Genomic DNA, 16,975 nt, shown 5'->3' with positions numbered 1-16,975 from the left:
ATCCCATTCCCAAGAGTAAGTGTAGGCCAGAAATGGTTGTTCAGTAACATGTAAACAGACAGGGTACGCAGAGGGTAGCTGCTGTTGGAAGATATTGACCCATTCTCAGGCTTCAGTCCAGACCTGGTTTAAGCAGCTGCAACTACATTGCCATCAATGGAACTGCACCCCCTTACAGGGCCTAAAGTTTGACCTTCACTCTCAACTTAATAGAACTGCATCGGAATATGTCTGTGCAGACTGACTTTCCAGAGCCATGTTCAGATTAGCCAGCTGGGCCTTTGCGTATAACTGTGTATTAACACACAATGATGAACAGCTGGGACCTCAGCCCTGAAAAACAAGACCATCTAGAACATCCAATAATTACAGTACATTTAACAAGCACCTGTTAAACAATTCCACAGTACATTCACTCATCCCTTTTCTATTCATGATTATGAAATGTCAAAGAGTTAAAACTCACCGCAACTTTGGAGAAGCTGTTCTAATTAAATGTACCACTGACCAAGTGATCAATAAGGGAGTGAGAATCAAACAAAGTTCCTTATAATTAGATCCCACGGTATACTGCTTTGATGTGGGGTATCGTTGTTTTGCTCCAGCCCGATGTACTGTAGAATGAGAAATAATTCATTTGGCTGTTTTCCAGCCAGCAACAACTGCCTCATTCCTGCTAGGAAATAAACAAAGATGGGGAAAAAAATTAACTGATTTGGTTGGCCAATAGAAATTATAACTGTGTTGAAGGTATCTTGAGGCATTTCTCCGGGAAATGTGAAACATTTTTAGTAGTGTCTAGTGGCAAACAAGTAGAAGTACATTTGAAAAATTAAATTTCAGCAGTAGCTGTGCTGTTCGACCAGCTGCCAAATAAAAAAAATGACCATATGCTGTCTGCATCGGTGAACAGTTTGAATCACTTTTGTTTTCCCCAAATGTTTTTTTTTAAATGAAAGACTATATGCTGTTCAAATACACAATTACTCTATTGCACTTCACTTCATCCATACAAGCTATTAGATCTAGAACAGAAATATATACATTCATAAAAAACAAGAGGGACAGGAGTTGGAATACCCCAGTCTCCTCAATATTAGACAGAAGCATCATACAAGTCCACAGAAGAATTACAGAGAACTATTTGATTTAATGGGCAATAAAGATACAGTATGCCAATTTCAGTATTGCCAACCCTAAGCATTCAAAAACAATGAGTCAGGCAGCCCAAAAATGATGAGATTTTTTTTAAAATGTCATGATTTTAAAGCAAAATTTCTGGGTTCTTTTTATTTGCCTTCTGGATTTTGGGTTGTTAGGGTTTGGTGTTTTCAAGCTTTGCTATGCAATCCTGAAGGCTAGAAACTTTGTTTAAAAAAGCTAAAATTCGCACAAGTCACAAGACTGTAGCAATTAAGGCTTTAAAAAAAATAAATCATGAGTTGACAACACCGTTAGAGCAGAGTGTGCTTCCAACATGTCAAGTGCTATTCTGTTTAGGTATTATTATTTATTTTTAGGTTCCCCAGGCACCTGAGGTAAGGAGTTTTTAATAGCTCTTAGGCCTCTGTCTGTTCTGACTTGTGACGTGTCCAACCCCTTAGAGGAAGAGTGAGGGGAAGGGGGTTATGTGCTGTGGATACAGAAAGGGAGGACGTTACTTTAAGGTGCCTGTGGTGATGCAGTGGCCCCTGTCCCAATGAAGAGGGTATATCTGAGGTCCTCAGTCAAGAGCCAGTGGAACAGTATACCCAGGAAGATGTCTGATGGGGCTAAGGAAGTCTCCAGAGACAACAGACATCTTCTGTGGTGGATCTATTGGTGGAATATTGCCCAGACAGAGTCCAGGTTGAGGTTGAAGACAAAACAGCTTGTATAAACTACATGCTTTATGTTGCCGTAGTTTGTTTTTAAGTCCAAAGAAAGGAAGAACAGCAGCAGAGATGAGGCATGGTTATGTTTGAATGATCTGTGTTAGTTTCTGCACATGTGCAGGGAACAGGGCAGAGGAGCTTGGCTGGAAAGGCTCAGAAACATCCAGAAGAGTCATGGTAGATTTTTTTTTCCTGTCTGACAAGTTTTAGAAAAAGAATCCCAGGATTTTGCCTCCTGTGTGTTTTCGACTTGCTTCCTCATGGCCCATGATGCCAGCGGAAGTTGTCAGCACTATGTACCCAAACTGACGTGAAGGCAAAAGGTTGTTCTGCCACTTTTCCAGGTCCTTCAACTGAACATCAGATCTGGGACTGATCACACCACACTTGTTTGGACTGCCTGTGAAATTAACAACAATTTTCCCAGCTCTGTGGTCGTCAATGATCTCAAATTCACCAATGTAAGTATGCTTCATCATCACAGGACGATTACTTTAGAGCACAGACTAATGAGAACTTGACATTATCCATGTTTCTCTGCATTGTTGATGCTCTTAAGGGCATCATCCAGAACATTCATGCGCACCATGATTCTGGTGCAGCAAGATAGTAGGCATGCTCAATGAAGTTCTCTTGAAACTGCAAAGAAACCACTATTGTGTGGGCAGGAAGGTCTGCCTGACAGCTGAGCCAATCAGAACTCAAGGTGTGAGGATTATAAATATTGGAGCTAGAGAGCTATAGGGGACCTGGTAGAAGAATAGCAATGCAAGGCCAGGAGAGGCATTTACTCCAGGCTTGGTCTAAAAACCTGTTAACACTTTAGCTATAGATAACATATCTGACCATACAAGCTGAGGACAGCAAATCACCTATCAACAAAGGACACTGCCTGCTATAAGGAGCCACCAGATTTGTTTGCTGATAAGGCAGAAGCGCTTGAATTTTGGACTGAGATGCTGCAGTTAAGAATCCAGGTGACACACACAACATTTTAGGGCACATTGTGGACCGAAAAATCATCCCTGAAAGTTTAGAGGGGGAAGGTTTAGAGTTTATGCGGTATGTGCTAACGTACAGAAGTGTGACTGCTGTGCTGAAACCTCACATTGTAATGCAGCTGGTACAAACCGAACTTTCATTCCATGAGCGTGTATGGCAGTGGCAGAAGAAGAGTTTGTGGAAGTCTCAATGGGAAGAACACTGGCAGATTTACTGCCTAATAGCTGTTGTTTTAAAAGTGTTGAAGTGTGTTAAGACATATTTCAAACACTGTTTAAGATACTTTTGTTGTATTAAATGTATTTGTTTACTGAGGGGAAAGACGATCCAACAGTTAGGGCACAAGCCTAGGACTTGGGACACCTGGGTTCAAGTCTCTGCTCTGCAACAGACTGGGTGTGACCTTTCACAAGTCACTTAGCCTCTCTGTACCTCAGTTCCCTATGAAGATAATAGCACTTCCCTACCTACCTCAGTGTCTTGTGAGGATAAATGTAGTAAACATTGTGAGGTGCTCAGATACTACAGTAGTGGGATCTATATAAATACCGAGAGAGAGAGAGATTTAAAAAAAGACCAAGCAGTTGTGTGCTTCTGGAAGCTGTTCCTAACACCTAAATGCAGGATTTTGAATACAGTAGCCCCAGGTTTAATGCTACATAGTGCTTTCTGAATTGTCTTGAATAGACAGAACTCTGGCCTGCACTTCAACAAAGAATTAAGCTGTCATGCAAGAAAGGGGAGTGTAATAATAGTGTTACATAACTTCATCCTATGTCAATTATTACACTTACAGCCTTGCACTCTTCTTTTTCCATATAGTGATATTTGTGAGACAGAGAGAGGTAGTAGAGACAGTGACAAGGAAGACCCTTCATTCTGACCCGGCCTGTCGGCATTATGAAAGTAATTACATTGCCAAGAATAGAAATATGGCTAGTTCTGTGTATAGGGATCTTCAGCTGTGATTATAGACACAGGTGGGTGGGGAAACAGGGTTAGGAAAGGCTCCACCTCTTCAGTGCACCAGCTAACACTGCTGTACCAGTGCAGAGGAAAAAGTATAGTTGACCACTGATATAGACCAATTGTACTGGCATACACCAGTAGGACCTTTCTTCTGAAACAAGCGGGGTACAGAAGGAGATTGAACAGGGAGGGAATTGTGACTGTGTGTAACATGCCCCTCTCTTTTCTGCTTCTGAGGCAGTGCAGATGCATACCATTCCTTACTCAGGGCAGAGAATAAATTTATAATCTAGCCCCAAAACATGCACAGCTTGGCAAAAAGTTGTCTCCTGAACACACTTCCTGCACTAGGAAGGTGGCTCTGGAAATCAGTGGCTGATGGACATGTAGAATTAAGCAATACCACTGAGCACAGAAGACTGGAGTCCTTTTTTCAACTAAAAAGAATCAGTGAGACAGGAGATGAGGTTCATGGGTTAAGCTACAGAACATTACCTTGAAGTCTTTTATTCTCTTTCACAAAGCAAATAAGAGATGAGAAAGGGGGAAATGTCAAAACTCCTCTTTTAAAAGCATTTTTATCTAAAGAAAGATCCCAGAGAATGAGAGGAAAACTGGGGAGAACAGCACTTGCACGGTGACTTTTAAGTGTTTTCTCTTTTCAGACTGTGCCCAAGACAGACTTTTTCCCTTCAAGATTTACTTTATGTAATCTGATTGAGGGCTCTCAGGAATAGAGCAGGAGACAGCTTGAATTCTGCATCTAAATGCAAACCCAGTGTCTAGCTGCTCTCCCTCTGAGCCTCAAGGGAGAAGGAAGGGCAGGGGGGATGGAAGGTCATAGCTCCAGCCCATAAGCAGCCTGATCCAAAGCCCTATAGAGACAATGGAAAAGACTCCCCTTGACTTGAATGGATTTTGGAGCTGCCTCAGGGAGGGCCAAGCATGCTATAGTGAACAAGAGATGGAAAGAAAAATTACATAATTACTTGTATTATCATAGTGCCTAGGAATCCACCTCCCATGCCCTGGGGGGAGGAATTATGGCATCCTGAGGCCCCCCTGAAGTAGTGCAGCTCTATGCCACCCCAGCTCATGCTTTGGGTCTTAAAATGCACAGTTTTCATGCATGGAATTACTAGACTTTTAGTACAATTTTTACTCTAAAAAAATATATGTTGGCTGAGTTGTTACTGTCATACAAATCTACTTGAGTGGCTGCTGCATGCATCTTCCTTTGTGTGGATGTGCTCTGATTTAATTTGCATTCAAAGCCGAGAGAAACTGTTACATTTTCTACAGTTGAAAATTATGAAGTGCCTGAAACCAGGGCAAACATATTGGCCTTGCAGTAACAAACCTTTTGTTTAACATCAGACCTTCAACTGACAGTGTTCCAAATGGGGGAAAGTCATCAACCTAAAGAAGCGTCTCCCCACCCTCTCTGAAAAGTTCTGGTCATGGCTGGAGAGTTTAAATTGAACAGCATGATCCAGCCAAACAAACCCGACAGCAAACAGAGCCACATAAGGTAAGATTGATCTATACTAGACTGGAACTACCCAATACAATAATACATTTCCTATCAAACCTCCTCCAACTGAAACCGTGCCGATGCTGCCAAATTTAGTCAACATATGAGGGAACTTTTGTACAAGCAGAGTACTTAGCTCTCACCAGCAAGCCTCCTTCCCTTCCCTCAGCAAGCCCTGTATCCACCTCTTCAATGCCCCAAGTTTACCTATGCTAGATTTAATTATTTGGGGATGGAGAACAGCCTCCCCTGTCCTCTACACTCTGGGTGCTGGATGGTGCCAAACAGCATATTAGGGTGCTGAGATACCTCTCTAATATTCAAGAGGAGGGACCAGGTCACCAACCCCTGCTACCTACCACATTCCTCTGAGGGGAGTGGGGGGCAGGAAGTAATGAACTAAAAGTTTTACCAGCTAACATTAAGGGATTGTACTGGATTGAGGAATTAATCACATTAAACCATTTTAAACAAGATTATGGTATTTAAGGAAAGAAGAGGCTTTGACACATTGTGCTTTGTAGTCAGAGCCCACCATGAGAACATCACCACTCAGCATGCCTTGTTGGAGTATAAAAGATAGCTGGTAATTATTAAAGTTGGGAAAATTACACAGCCACCCACCCAGATTTTATTCTTTAAGAAATTGCTTTATACTTACACAGGGAGGCCTGTTTTTCCACAGAAAGGAGTTTTAAAGGTTATGGAGAAAGACTAAAGAAAAAAAAATCTTTCAGCGTTTGCAAGAGGAGTACACACTGAATTCACTAACATGTTAGAACTAAAGCCATTCTAATTGTTTCACACCAAGCAAGGTATAGGGGAGACCAGTTAATGGCCTCCTGGATGATATTTTATACCTCTGTATTGAGTTAATCACTTATGCCCAAAGGCCTGATTACGTTTCAAGTGACAACTATAACTGAACTGGGAAACATTAAAGATGAAATATCCCAAATGGCAGTACCTGTAATTTTTGCTAGTTTGCCTTCCATGATGAAAAAGATAGGGTACTTGTATTTTTACTAAGTCATTTTATTTGCTTTTAAAGAATTTGAGGTTTCACTATACTCAGCCTAGGAATTTGGGAAATCTGAAGGGGTCATCCACAAAGATCTAGGGTGTACCAGCTGGGCCCTGAAAAGAAAGTTGTTTTCAAAAATCTGGGTGTGGCACTCAGATCTACTGTGCCTGGGATTTATGTAGTTGTTTCCACAGAGAATGTACTCACAGGTGGTTAACCTTGCTTATAGTCAGATCCAGGACCAATTGACCTTAAATTATATGAAAGAAATTTGCAGTCCCAAAACCAATAAACTGCAAGAAACACATTCTTCTGATCACATTAAGATTTCATACAGTGAAGATAGATTAGTCTTAATAATAATGTAGCTTTCTCAGAGCCATGCTATTCACTAGCCATGTATTACATTTCCAGGCATTTCTCAGTTTCAGATCATGAATTTTTAATCTTACTGCATCATTTGAAAATTCAAAGAAAGGCATTGCTGAAATCCAATTTGAACAATTAGTCCTCCTTGCAAATTGCTGCTTTAAAATGTTTTAGATTGCTCATTTTAATGACTTATGCACAAAAAAGCAAAAATCTAAACACAGGAAATAACCTACTAGGAATTTTGGGTGGTGAGCAATGAATCTAATTACCCCTATCTTTCACAGAAGACAAATATTCTTCTTGAATCTGGCCCCGCTAATTCAGAAGTTCTACTGAAATTAATAGGAATTTTGCCATTGATTAGGGTCCTATCCAAAGCCTACTGAACTCACTAGGAGTTCTCCCATGACCTTAGTGGGCTATGAATCGGGAACAGAACTGGGCCCAAGGTAAGTACTGTAATTTTTTATTCCCTCAACTGACTGGAATGGTAATGACTTCTGAGTAAACAGACATAAATGTCTTCTCTTCAAATGACCACATTTCTCTATAATTTGCTTTTCCAGATTTCATCAAGTAAGAGTTAGTTATTGGGGAACACATCCATTGATAGAAACGTATATAATATCATGAGAGAAACCTAATTCTTTACTTGTCCATTCAGAGTTATGGAGCTCATTTCTCCTTGCATGCATCTCCTCTAGGTTGATTTAGCCTCTAAATATTTTTGATTTGTATCAGTGTGACAAACTGTGCCACAGAAACATTCTTTTGTTTAACCAGTTATTCTTCTGCCAAGAATAATATTTTTCTTCCTCATTTTAAAACAAATAGTTTGTCACACCTATAAATAACTCTATTACAAATACTGATAATGTACTACTAAGATACTTGAATATTAGCAAAGAATTACCTTGTTTAATAAACACTTAAATAATACATAGTGTATTGATTTTCCTTACAACTGAGCATTATTATTTAATTAGTATTGAAACAGTCATCCACAAGCAGTAAATCTGTTTGCCAATTAAGCACCAGTTTTACTGGACATTTACCAGTGTTACCATTATTGTGTCCTGATCCTGCAATCTTTATGCACTAGCACCAATCAGGGCCTTTGGGTATGTCTACACTGCATAGTAAACTCGAGCTCTGACTCCTCCCTTCCATCCAAGCATAAATCACTCTGACTTCAAAATGCAGGCACATGGACCCTGCCAAGGGTATAGGTATGAGCCCAAGCCCCCGCTCTGACACAGGTTCAAGCCCAAGTATTTTGTAGTGTGGATGCTGCTCAACTCCTGGTTGCCAGACTCGGGCCTGGAGAGTCCACCAACGCTAGCCCACAATCCCGAGCTGATGTTTCCCAGTCCTGCCACTCCCAAACTTCCCATCTGAGTCCCAAGAACCAGAAGCAATCTCCTCTTCCAAATGAAGCTGCTTGGCATTTAAATCTTCATTTCCACATGGACTGCTCAACTGGAAACATAGTTAATCCTCAAATGAGTGAGTTATAGCTAGCAGTAACCAGCAGGCCTGCTGGCTGGTCAGAGGAACACAGGTGGATCCTCCTTCACCTCTGGTGCAAAGTGAGCAAGATGTTCAACTTCAGCAAGAGCACAAGAAATTATCGTGCCTACAAAGCTATATCTGAGCAGCTGGCAGACCTGGAGATCAACTGGACAGCAGAACAATGCAGAGAATGAATCGAGCAGCTCAACTCTGACTACCACAAAGCCAAGGATGCTAATGGCACGACTGAAAACTATCCATCTTCCTGCCTTTTCCACAAGGAATTCAACCAGAATCTGCAACCTTCAGCAAGCCCTGAGCCTGCAGCAGGGCATGACTATCTGCTGAGCAGGGACAGGGCTCTGATTACCCCATCACAGGCAGAGGAGAGCCAGCCAGCGGATGAAGGGCAAGAAACGAGCCTAGTGCTGAAGATGGTCACCATGGAGGCTATGCCACCAGAGCACCTGCAGCACATCCTGGGTCCATACTTGGAGGAGCTGTTTGGGGATGGTCCAGGGGAAGAGGAAGCACCACAGGAGCCAGCTAAGTTTCTGCTGCCATGTTTGTTGTTATTAATTGCTGGAAGAGAAGGATTTCTGACTTACAGCCATGGTTGGTTATTAATACAAGCCAGGTTTATAGTGTGCCTCTGTTCACATCATTTCCCTAGCACCATCCCCTCTGTTCACATCATTTCCCTAGCACCATCCCCTCCACCCCCACTCCTTGCACCCAGCACCATGTGGGATTCTAAATGGACACTGGGAACTGAGGGGGGGAAAGTTAAACAAGCAGTTATCATGACATTTTTACTAGCTCCTGGCTGATTGTTAGAAATATGGGTTGAGGCACTACAGTAATGAGCCTCACATATCCTTCCCTGCCAATACAGTACACCTTATAAATTGGCCAGACCCATGCTGTCTCAGACTGGTGGTAAACTGAGTGGAAAAAAAAAGCTGGCTGTAACAAGTCCAAACAAAACTGGAGTGTGTATTTGGTCAATTGCTGGGTGAAAAAGGAGTCCAAATGACAGTGGAGGGTGCCCGTCTGTCCGTGTTCTGGGTCCCCATGGCTGGCAGTCAGTCGGGGCAGTCCATGAACACAGGGTGCTTGAAAAAAGGCTGTACTATTTCTCTGTGCTACATCAGCATCTTGTTGATTTTAGCATGATTTTTCACTCACTCCTGGCTGGTGATGAAAGCAGACTTCTCACAGAGTAGGAACTCCAGATGGCAGTTACATTCTGGGGCAGGGTGTACTTATTAGGGCCACTTCTGTAGCGCATGATCCCCCTCCACTTAGCAGAAACGGATAGGTGTCCTCTGCTAGCCTGGAACAGAAGTTCACGCTTCTCTTCAGGGACCTCCAGAATATTCATGTTCTCCAGCGCCTGCCCAGCCTGACAGGATTGTAAACCATAGCTAGCAACAGCACCACCTCATATGACCTGACACCCTCTCCCCAGCAAAAATGGTGGGGATTTATAAATCACCTTAATTTAATTTTGTATGTGTATCTGACCATGGTGTGTGATGGCTTTCTATGCTGCTCCAGGGGCTGTCTGAAGTGGCCAGTGTTTTTGTGTGTGAATTAAATAAAACCTACTGATAAAATGTATCATCTTTAGAAATGGAATTAAAGCAGACCCCTTTAAAGAATAGAAAATGTAATTTTTTTTTTTTTATCATGGACTGACAGTTTGCTCTTTCGTTTTCCTTTTAAGGCCCTTCCACTTCTGCAGGGCAAACACATGGCCCCAGGAGCCTGGGGGAGAGCAGACTCTCCAGCTACGAGCTAGGAGAAAGAGTTCAAGATGAGTTGATGGGAGAGATTCTTGATAAAACCAACCAGCAGGTTCAGAAGAACCAAATTGAATATAAGAAGGATAAGGATGCAAGAAAGATGGAAAGCAAGAAAGAGGCTGCACGGCACGAGGAGAGATTGGCAGCACAGTTCTTGGAGCAGGACCACAGGTTGTGGGAGAAAGAGTGCAGCAGAAAGAGCTGTTCAAGAGGTCATTTGTGCTCCTGGCCACCAGACTGCATGCGCCAGCACCAGGGCCTGAGTCCCCTCCACATTATGTCTACATATAGGGAATGTGCACCTATGCCTACAGGCATGAGCAGCATTGGGAGCAGGGGGACATGTCACAGCCAGCATGCCAGTACCCCCCTCCAAAAGGTGCCTTGGACAGGTCAAATGCCACCGCCAAGATGTCCACCAATGTCTCACAGATGCTCTGCCTGATTCCCAAGATAGGACTGACTGCATGACTTAGAGAAGTTTTTCCACCGGGCGGGATTCATATTGATAGCTCTAGCTTCTGGGAGGTCGGTGGGAGAATGTGGACCCAAAATGGGTCAGCTAGACGTGTTCGCAGGCGAAAACCACTCAAACCACTTCTGGTCATGTCCCATAGACAAGTCCTTCCACAGTCACTATGAACCAAAGCCTGATGAGGGCACTAGGAATCCTGAGATATGATCAGATATGCCCCCAGAATCAGAAGGTCTGACTCAGGTCTGTGTGGTGCATCATGGACACATCAGCACACTTGTGAGGCCTGGTTTTATAATGCAAGTGTATAATGCTCAAGTGTTGTCTTAGAAACACCAAGTCTGTGGCCTGCAGACCTAGGTTTACTATGCAATGCAGACATAGCCTTGGAGACTAGCATAGGTGCTGGAACTAGAGGTCCTGGAACAGGTATTGCCATACCCTCTGGCTTGAAGTGGTTTCCATCATATACAGGGTTTACAGTCGGGGTCAATGGCTCTCAGTACCCACACTATACAAATTGTTCCAGCACCCTTAGAGGCTAGTTACCTGTACATGGATTATTGCTAGTGACTTGATCAGGATAACTAACTCCCTCAGACTTCCTATTTTGAGCTGAAGGCTGTAAGCCTTTTAGGTTTAACAGAAAAAACGTCAGAAGGTTCAAATTGGCAAGTAAAGGGCAGCAGGAAAGAATAATCTGACATTTTTGTGCACAAAAGAGATCAGACCTATTTCATCTCCACTAGAGTCCAGGGCATTGCAAAGCAAACTTTCTCATAGCGATCAGTGACAGCACTGCTCTCAGCCCCTCCCGTCTTGGCTACCTGCTGGCATTCTCCACTTTATCCCAGTCTGTACTCTCATTCTCACCACCATAGGTTTTCATCATGCCTAGGTTACACCTAGCACTCCCTCTCCACTTTACACTTGCACAACCTCGTCACATTTAACCATTCACTCCAGCCTTACGCAACACTCATTCTTGAGCTCTTCTTCCAAAATGCATCACTCCACCTACCAGTACCTCTGAAAGCAGCAAAAATCCTGCTCCCTATGCCACAAGGGTGGTGTGTATTTGAGTTGTTCGATCTCTCTTTGTGTACGTTTGAATAGTTGATTCTCCTCCACCCTTTGCCTTGTGTTGTCATCAGTTGTGTGTAAAATACCACCACCATTCTGGAGCGGTAGCATTTTACATTCACTTTGCACAGATGACTGAACGAGACAGTGGAGAATCAGGCCTCTGGAGCTGGCCAATTTGCCCCATCCTGGAATAGGCTACCATCCACCATATGCACTAGGTCCCATTATTCTCTTACTTACACCAGTTTAACTCCATTGACTTCTGTGCAGATGGCCCAGTTTTATACTGGAGAGAGAGAGAGAGAGAGAGGACAGAACTGGTCCCAATGACTCTAAAACAAATTCATGCTCGGACTTTATGTTAACTTGGCCCTGTGGCAGAATAGGGACTGATTCTGATGTCTCTTTCACACATATAAATTAAAAATAATTGCATTGACTTCAATGGCCTTGTATGAGAGTAAAACCCAAGACAGACAGATCAGAACCAAGCCCACAGTCTGCAACAGAAGGAACAGGGAAAACAATTACCCTGCTTAAGTGTGTGATGTTTGTTTAATTAACGGGCTAAGGAGAACGAAGAAGGGGTGGAATTGAGGTGGAAATGACTAATTTATTTTTCTAGGCCCTCTCAAGTTTATCTAAAAAGAAAAGGAGTACTTGTGGCACCTTAGAGACTAACCAGTTTATTTGAGCATGAGCTTTCGTGAGCTACAGCTCACTTCATCGGATGCATAGCATATCGTGGAAACTGCAGAAGACATTATATACACACAGAGACCATGAAACAAAACTTCCTCCCACCCCACTCTCCTGCTGGTAACAGCTTATCTAAAGTGATCATCAAGTAGTAGGGCCATTTCCAGCACAAATCCAGGTTTTCTCACCCTTCCCCCCCTCCCCCCACAAACTCACTCTCCTGCTGGTAATAGCCCATCCCTCTTTGAAACCTCTCTTTATAATGCGCATGATAATCAAGGTGGGTCATTTCCAGCACTAATCCAGGTTTTCTCACCCCCACCCCACCCCACACCCCCCTCCAAAAACCACGCACACAAACTCACTCTCCTGCTGGCAATAGCTCATCTTACAATGTGCACAGCAATAATCCAAGTTTAACCAGAACGTCTTGGGGGGGGGTTTGTAGGAAAAAAACAAGGGGAGATAGGCTACCTTGCATAATGACTTAGCCACTCCCAGTCTCTATTCAAGCCCAAATTAATAGTATCCAATTTGCAAATGAATTCCAATTCAGCAGTTTCTCGCTGGAGTCTGGATTTGAAGTTTTTTTGCTTTAAGATAGCGACCCTCATGTCTGTGATTGCGTGACCAGAGAGATTGAAGTGTTCAATCTTTTATTTTACTTCAATCTCTCTGGTCACGCAATCACAGACATGAGGGTCGCTATCTTAAAGCAAAAAAACTTCAAATCCAGACTCCAGCGAGAAACTGCTGAATTGGAATTCATTTGCAAATTGGATACTATTAATTTGGGCTTGAATAGAGACTGGGAGTGGCTAAGTCATTATGCAAGGTAGCCTATCTCCCCTTGTTTTTTTCCTACAAACCCCCCCCCCCCAAGACGTTCTGGTTAAACTTGGATTATTGCTGTGCACATTGTAAGATGAGCTATTGCCAGCAGGAGAGTGAGTTTGTGTGCGTGGTTTTTGGAGGGGGGTGTGGGGTGGGGTGGGGGTGAGAAAACCTGGATTAGTGCTGGAAATGACCCACCTTGATTATCATGCGCATTATAAAGAGAGGTTTCAAAGAGGGATGGGCTATTACCAGCAGGAGAGTGAGTTTGTGGGGGGGGGGGGGCGGGAAGGGTGAGAAAACCTGGATTTGTGCTGGAAATGGCCCTACTACTTGATGATCACTTTAGATAAGCTGTTACCAGCAGGAGAGTGGGGTGGGAGGAAGTTTTGTTTCATGGTCTCTGTGTGTATATAATGTCTTCTGCAGTTTCCACGATATGCTATGCATCCGATGAAGTGAGCTGTAGCTCACGAAAGCTCATGCTCAAATAAACTGGTTAGTCTCTAAGGTGCCACAAGTACTCCTTTTCTTTTTACGAATACAGACTAACACGGCTGTTACTCTGAAACCTGTCAAGTTTATCTGTCATCATGATTGGTCACAGTATGAATCGGATCTGTCTGTGATTTGGGTTTTTCTAGATCATTTTTTGAGCTTTGGCTGTTGTGTTTTGTTGTTGATGACAAGTTGAAATTTTCTGTGGAAAGCAGACACTTTTCATGAAAATTTTGTTTAGAGAAAAAACACAAATTTGCCATTGAAAACCAGTTTCTATAGAACGAATTTGACCAGCCCTGCAAAGCATGTATTGCCAGTCATTAATACTATCATAGGTCCCATTCCAGAATATCCAAAGTGTTCTCAACTCATTGAAGCTGACATTCACTCCAGGATTGGGTCCGCTTTGTGCACATTTCTGCATTTTGTTTGTCAGACAAGGTAGTTGAATCTGCAGTAGATCAATAGCTATCAAGTTGTCTAAGAAGTATTTACTGTGCCAGTCACACTCACACACAAGAAGAAGGGAATGTTTTTGTGAAGCACTACTAATGCAATGTTTAGAATTTCATAATATAATATGATAAAGTACTAAGTCACTCCATCAGAGCCATGGCAGATGGGAAAGTAGAGGCCTCTGAGCCAGTGTGAAAATACAGGATGACTCTGACCTCAAACCCATTCCAGGGGATCTATGGGTTCTGGTTGCTGAATCCCCAATTATTTTCTGGGCAGGGAATGCAAATCTTGTCCTCCCCAACAGAGAGCTCAACCTAGCAAAACACGTACGCATGTGCTTCACTTTAAAGTGGTGCCCGAGTCCAAGGAACTACATAGTTACTTAAAGTTAAGTACATGCTTAAATGCTTTGTTGGGTCACGGCCAGAATGATCTATAAAATATTTTGGAAGAAAGTGGTCCCTGTCCACAGGTTGCTTCATGGGAAGAGGAATGGTTTGCTCCATGTTTGACTTCCGCTAGGTGACCTAATGTTCCAGTGAAAATTGGCATCTGGCTGTGGTGCACAACAGAGAGTTCACACAGATGGGGAGAGGGCAATCCGAAACTTGCAGAGATGATTTACAGAGATAGCTGACAGAATGCTAAGACATCTAAAGAAAAGAAGAGCCATATGGCATTGTCAATTGTAATTAATATGTTACTGAGCCAGTACAATAGAACAATAGCTATCAAGTTGTCTAAGATGTGTTTGCTATTCCAGTCACATAGAGGAGGGAAGATAGGTTCAGTGAGGCACTTTCAATGCAAAATGTAGCATTTCACATTAAATACACTGCAGCATCATCACTTCACTTCTCTGCGTCAACATCTCCATCCATAACATGTCTGATATCGAATTATCTCATGGGTGCCGTAAGGACTAGTTAGGATTTGTAAAACACAGTACAGATCAAAAGTCCTATGTTTATAGGTTATCCCTTTGTTCTCATATCACAGTAAAGGGTGAATAGCAGCACCCAATCTACATTCTCTCTGCCATTTGTTGTTCTGTATAATTTTATGGTGACCTTATGACATTCATTTGTTATGATCAATTACCTAAGGGTCAAATCCTTCAGTCCTTATTCAGTTGCTATAGGGACAATACTCCCATTGTACCGAAAGGGTCAAATTCATCCCGGATACAAGCAGGCATGACTGCATTGACTTCAATTCAGCCACATTTCTTTTCACCCCAGTTTACTTTTGTTTATTTAGATTTATACAAATAGGAACCCTCTCATCTAGGTGCTCCTGCCAATGGGGCCTTTGACTGACTAATGACTAAGGGTTATCACATCAATCCCTCAGCAGGAGAAAAGTTATTCCGGAACTTCTAGATGGGGTCACTATGTAAAGCAGTGGCTCATCATCCTTGCGAGTGGAAAAGGACACCCATGGGCTCTGTGGATGAAGTAGAGTAAGGGACATGGTAGTTTTAGGACTCAATCCTAGGCCCCACTACAGCCCTTTGGAGCAGCACAAAGGGGCCATACAACTGGCTTATACAGCCAGCTGGGATTCCCTTGGTGAGTAATTCACAGGTGGCGTAAAGCTGGTATAACCGGCCTCTGTCACGTCTGCTCTGCTTCCAGCCTAGTGAGTGTGCAGAGGGAGAGCGCATGGCTGGAGTGCACTGTGCTGCAGCCATTCCTGGCTAGCCGAGTGCTCCTTGGGGACTGTTGCCCCCTTGGTGTAGTTTAAAGCAGCTAACCAGGCCCACAGGATCAGAAAGCCACAACTGGCTCCCTGCTCCTCGCATCTCCACTAAGAGCAGTATAGAATTGTGCCCTACACACGCATGGAGATGTCCTAGATTCACCAACAAATTAGGTAGGTAGAAGCAGCACTGCTCCTTTATGTAACCGGGCTACAGTCACAGCAATGACTCAGTTTGTGGTGATAAGCTGTATGAGATCATCCACTTCAGAAGCTGTCACTCAGTAATTTATTTAGTTACATTCAGGCTTGCATCATGTCTGCCAGTATAATTCATCTGCCCTAAAGCATGTCACACATACAAAGCCAAATTTTAAAAAGTCATAAAGGTGAGATGATCTCTCTCTCAAAAAAGGCACTTTCGAAAAATGTTAGCCATTTAAGTGGTATAGTTATGGCATTCTTTAGACCTGAATCTCTTTTTCAAAAATTGTAAGAACTAATTAGCCAATAACCATCAAAAATACAGATACAATACAAATTCAAATTTAGGCAGTGATTGTACAAACACTTACTCAAATGCTTATTTTACACGAGTAGTTCCACTCAAGCCAATGTGTTTTTCAAAGGCTCATAACACAGACATGAAAACTGTTTTTCACTCCAATACTCCAAGACACTCACCCTTCTGTGCCAAGTTTAAACTTAAATGCCCCCAGCCACTCCTGCTACACTATAATTAATATAGTGAGCTACCTCTCTCTTGACTCTCAATAATAAGTAGAGTGGCAAGGAGAGAGGCAATCTCCCTTGAAGGAGGAATGGCTTTTGAGTAATGAGTGATGTGTTTGGTGCTCCTCATTTATATGAGGTCTCAGTAGCGTGACCCAATACCTGCAGTCTTGATTAAACATGAGGGCTCTGTGTAGAAAAGAAAAACAGCTGTCTATTTGATAGCATTTGATAGGAAAGATTCAGTTTTGTTGCTCTCAACATCCAGTTTTGCACTGAGGCTCTGTTGTAAAACCTCTAGTTATTAATAAACTACAACACAGTATAGCATTTATACAGTATTTTTTAAATGTTGCACAAACTTGGAATTAGACATTTGCAACTTGGTATTAG

At 42.7% G+C, this 16,975-nt stretch overlaps 1 pseudogene; it reads right to left on the bottom strand.

Moving 5' to 3' along the window:
• Window positions 1-2,073: 2,073 nt before the first annotated feature.
• On the bottom strand, window positions 2,074-2,476 carry LOC102942661 (annotated as a pseudogene).
• Between the last annotated feature and the right edge of the window lie 14,499 nt (window positions 2,477-16,975).

This window comes from Chelonia mydas, chromosome 9, assembly GCF_015237465.2.
Source record: "Chelonia mydas isolate rCheMyd1 chromosome 9, rCheMyd1.pri.v2, whole genome shotgun sequence".
Classification (NCBI taxonomy): domain Eukaryota; kingdom Metazoa; phylum Chordata; order Testudines; family Cheloniidae; genus Chelonia; species Chelonia mydas.
The sequence above is the reverse complement of the archived record's forward strand: the minus strand, read 5'-3'. Positions and strand labels throughout refer to the sequence as shown.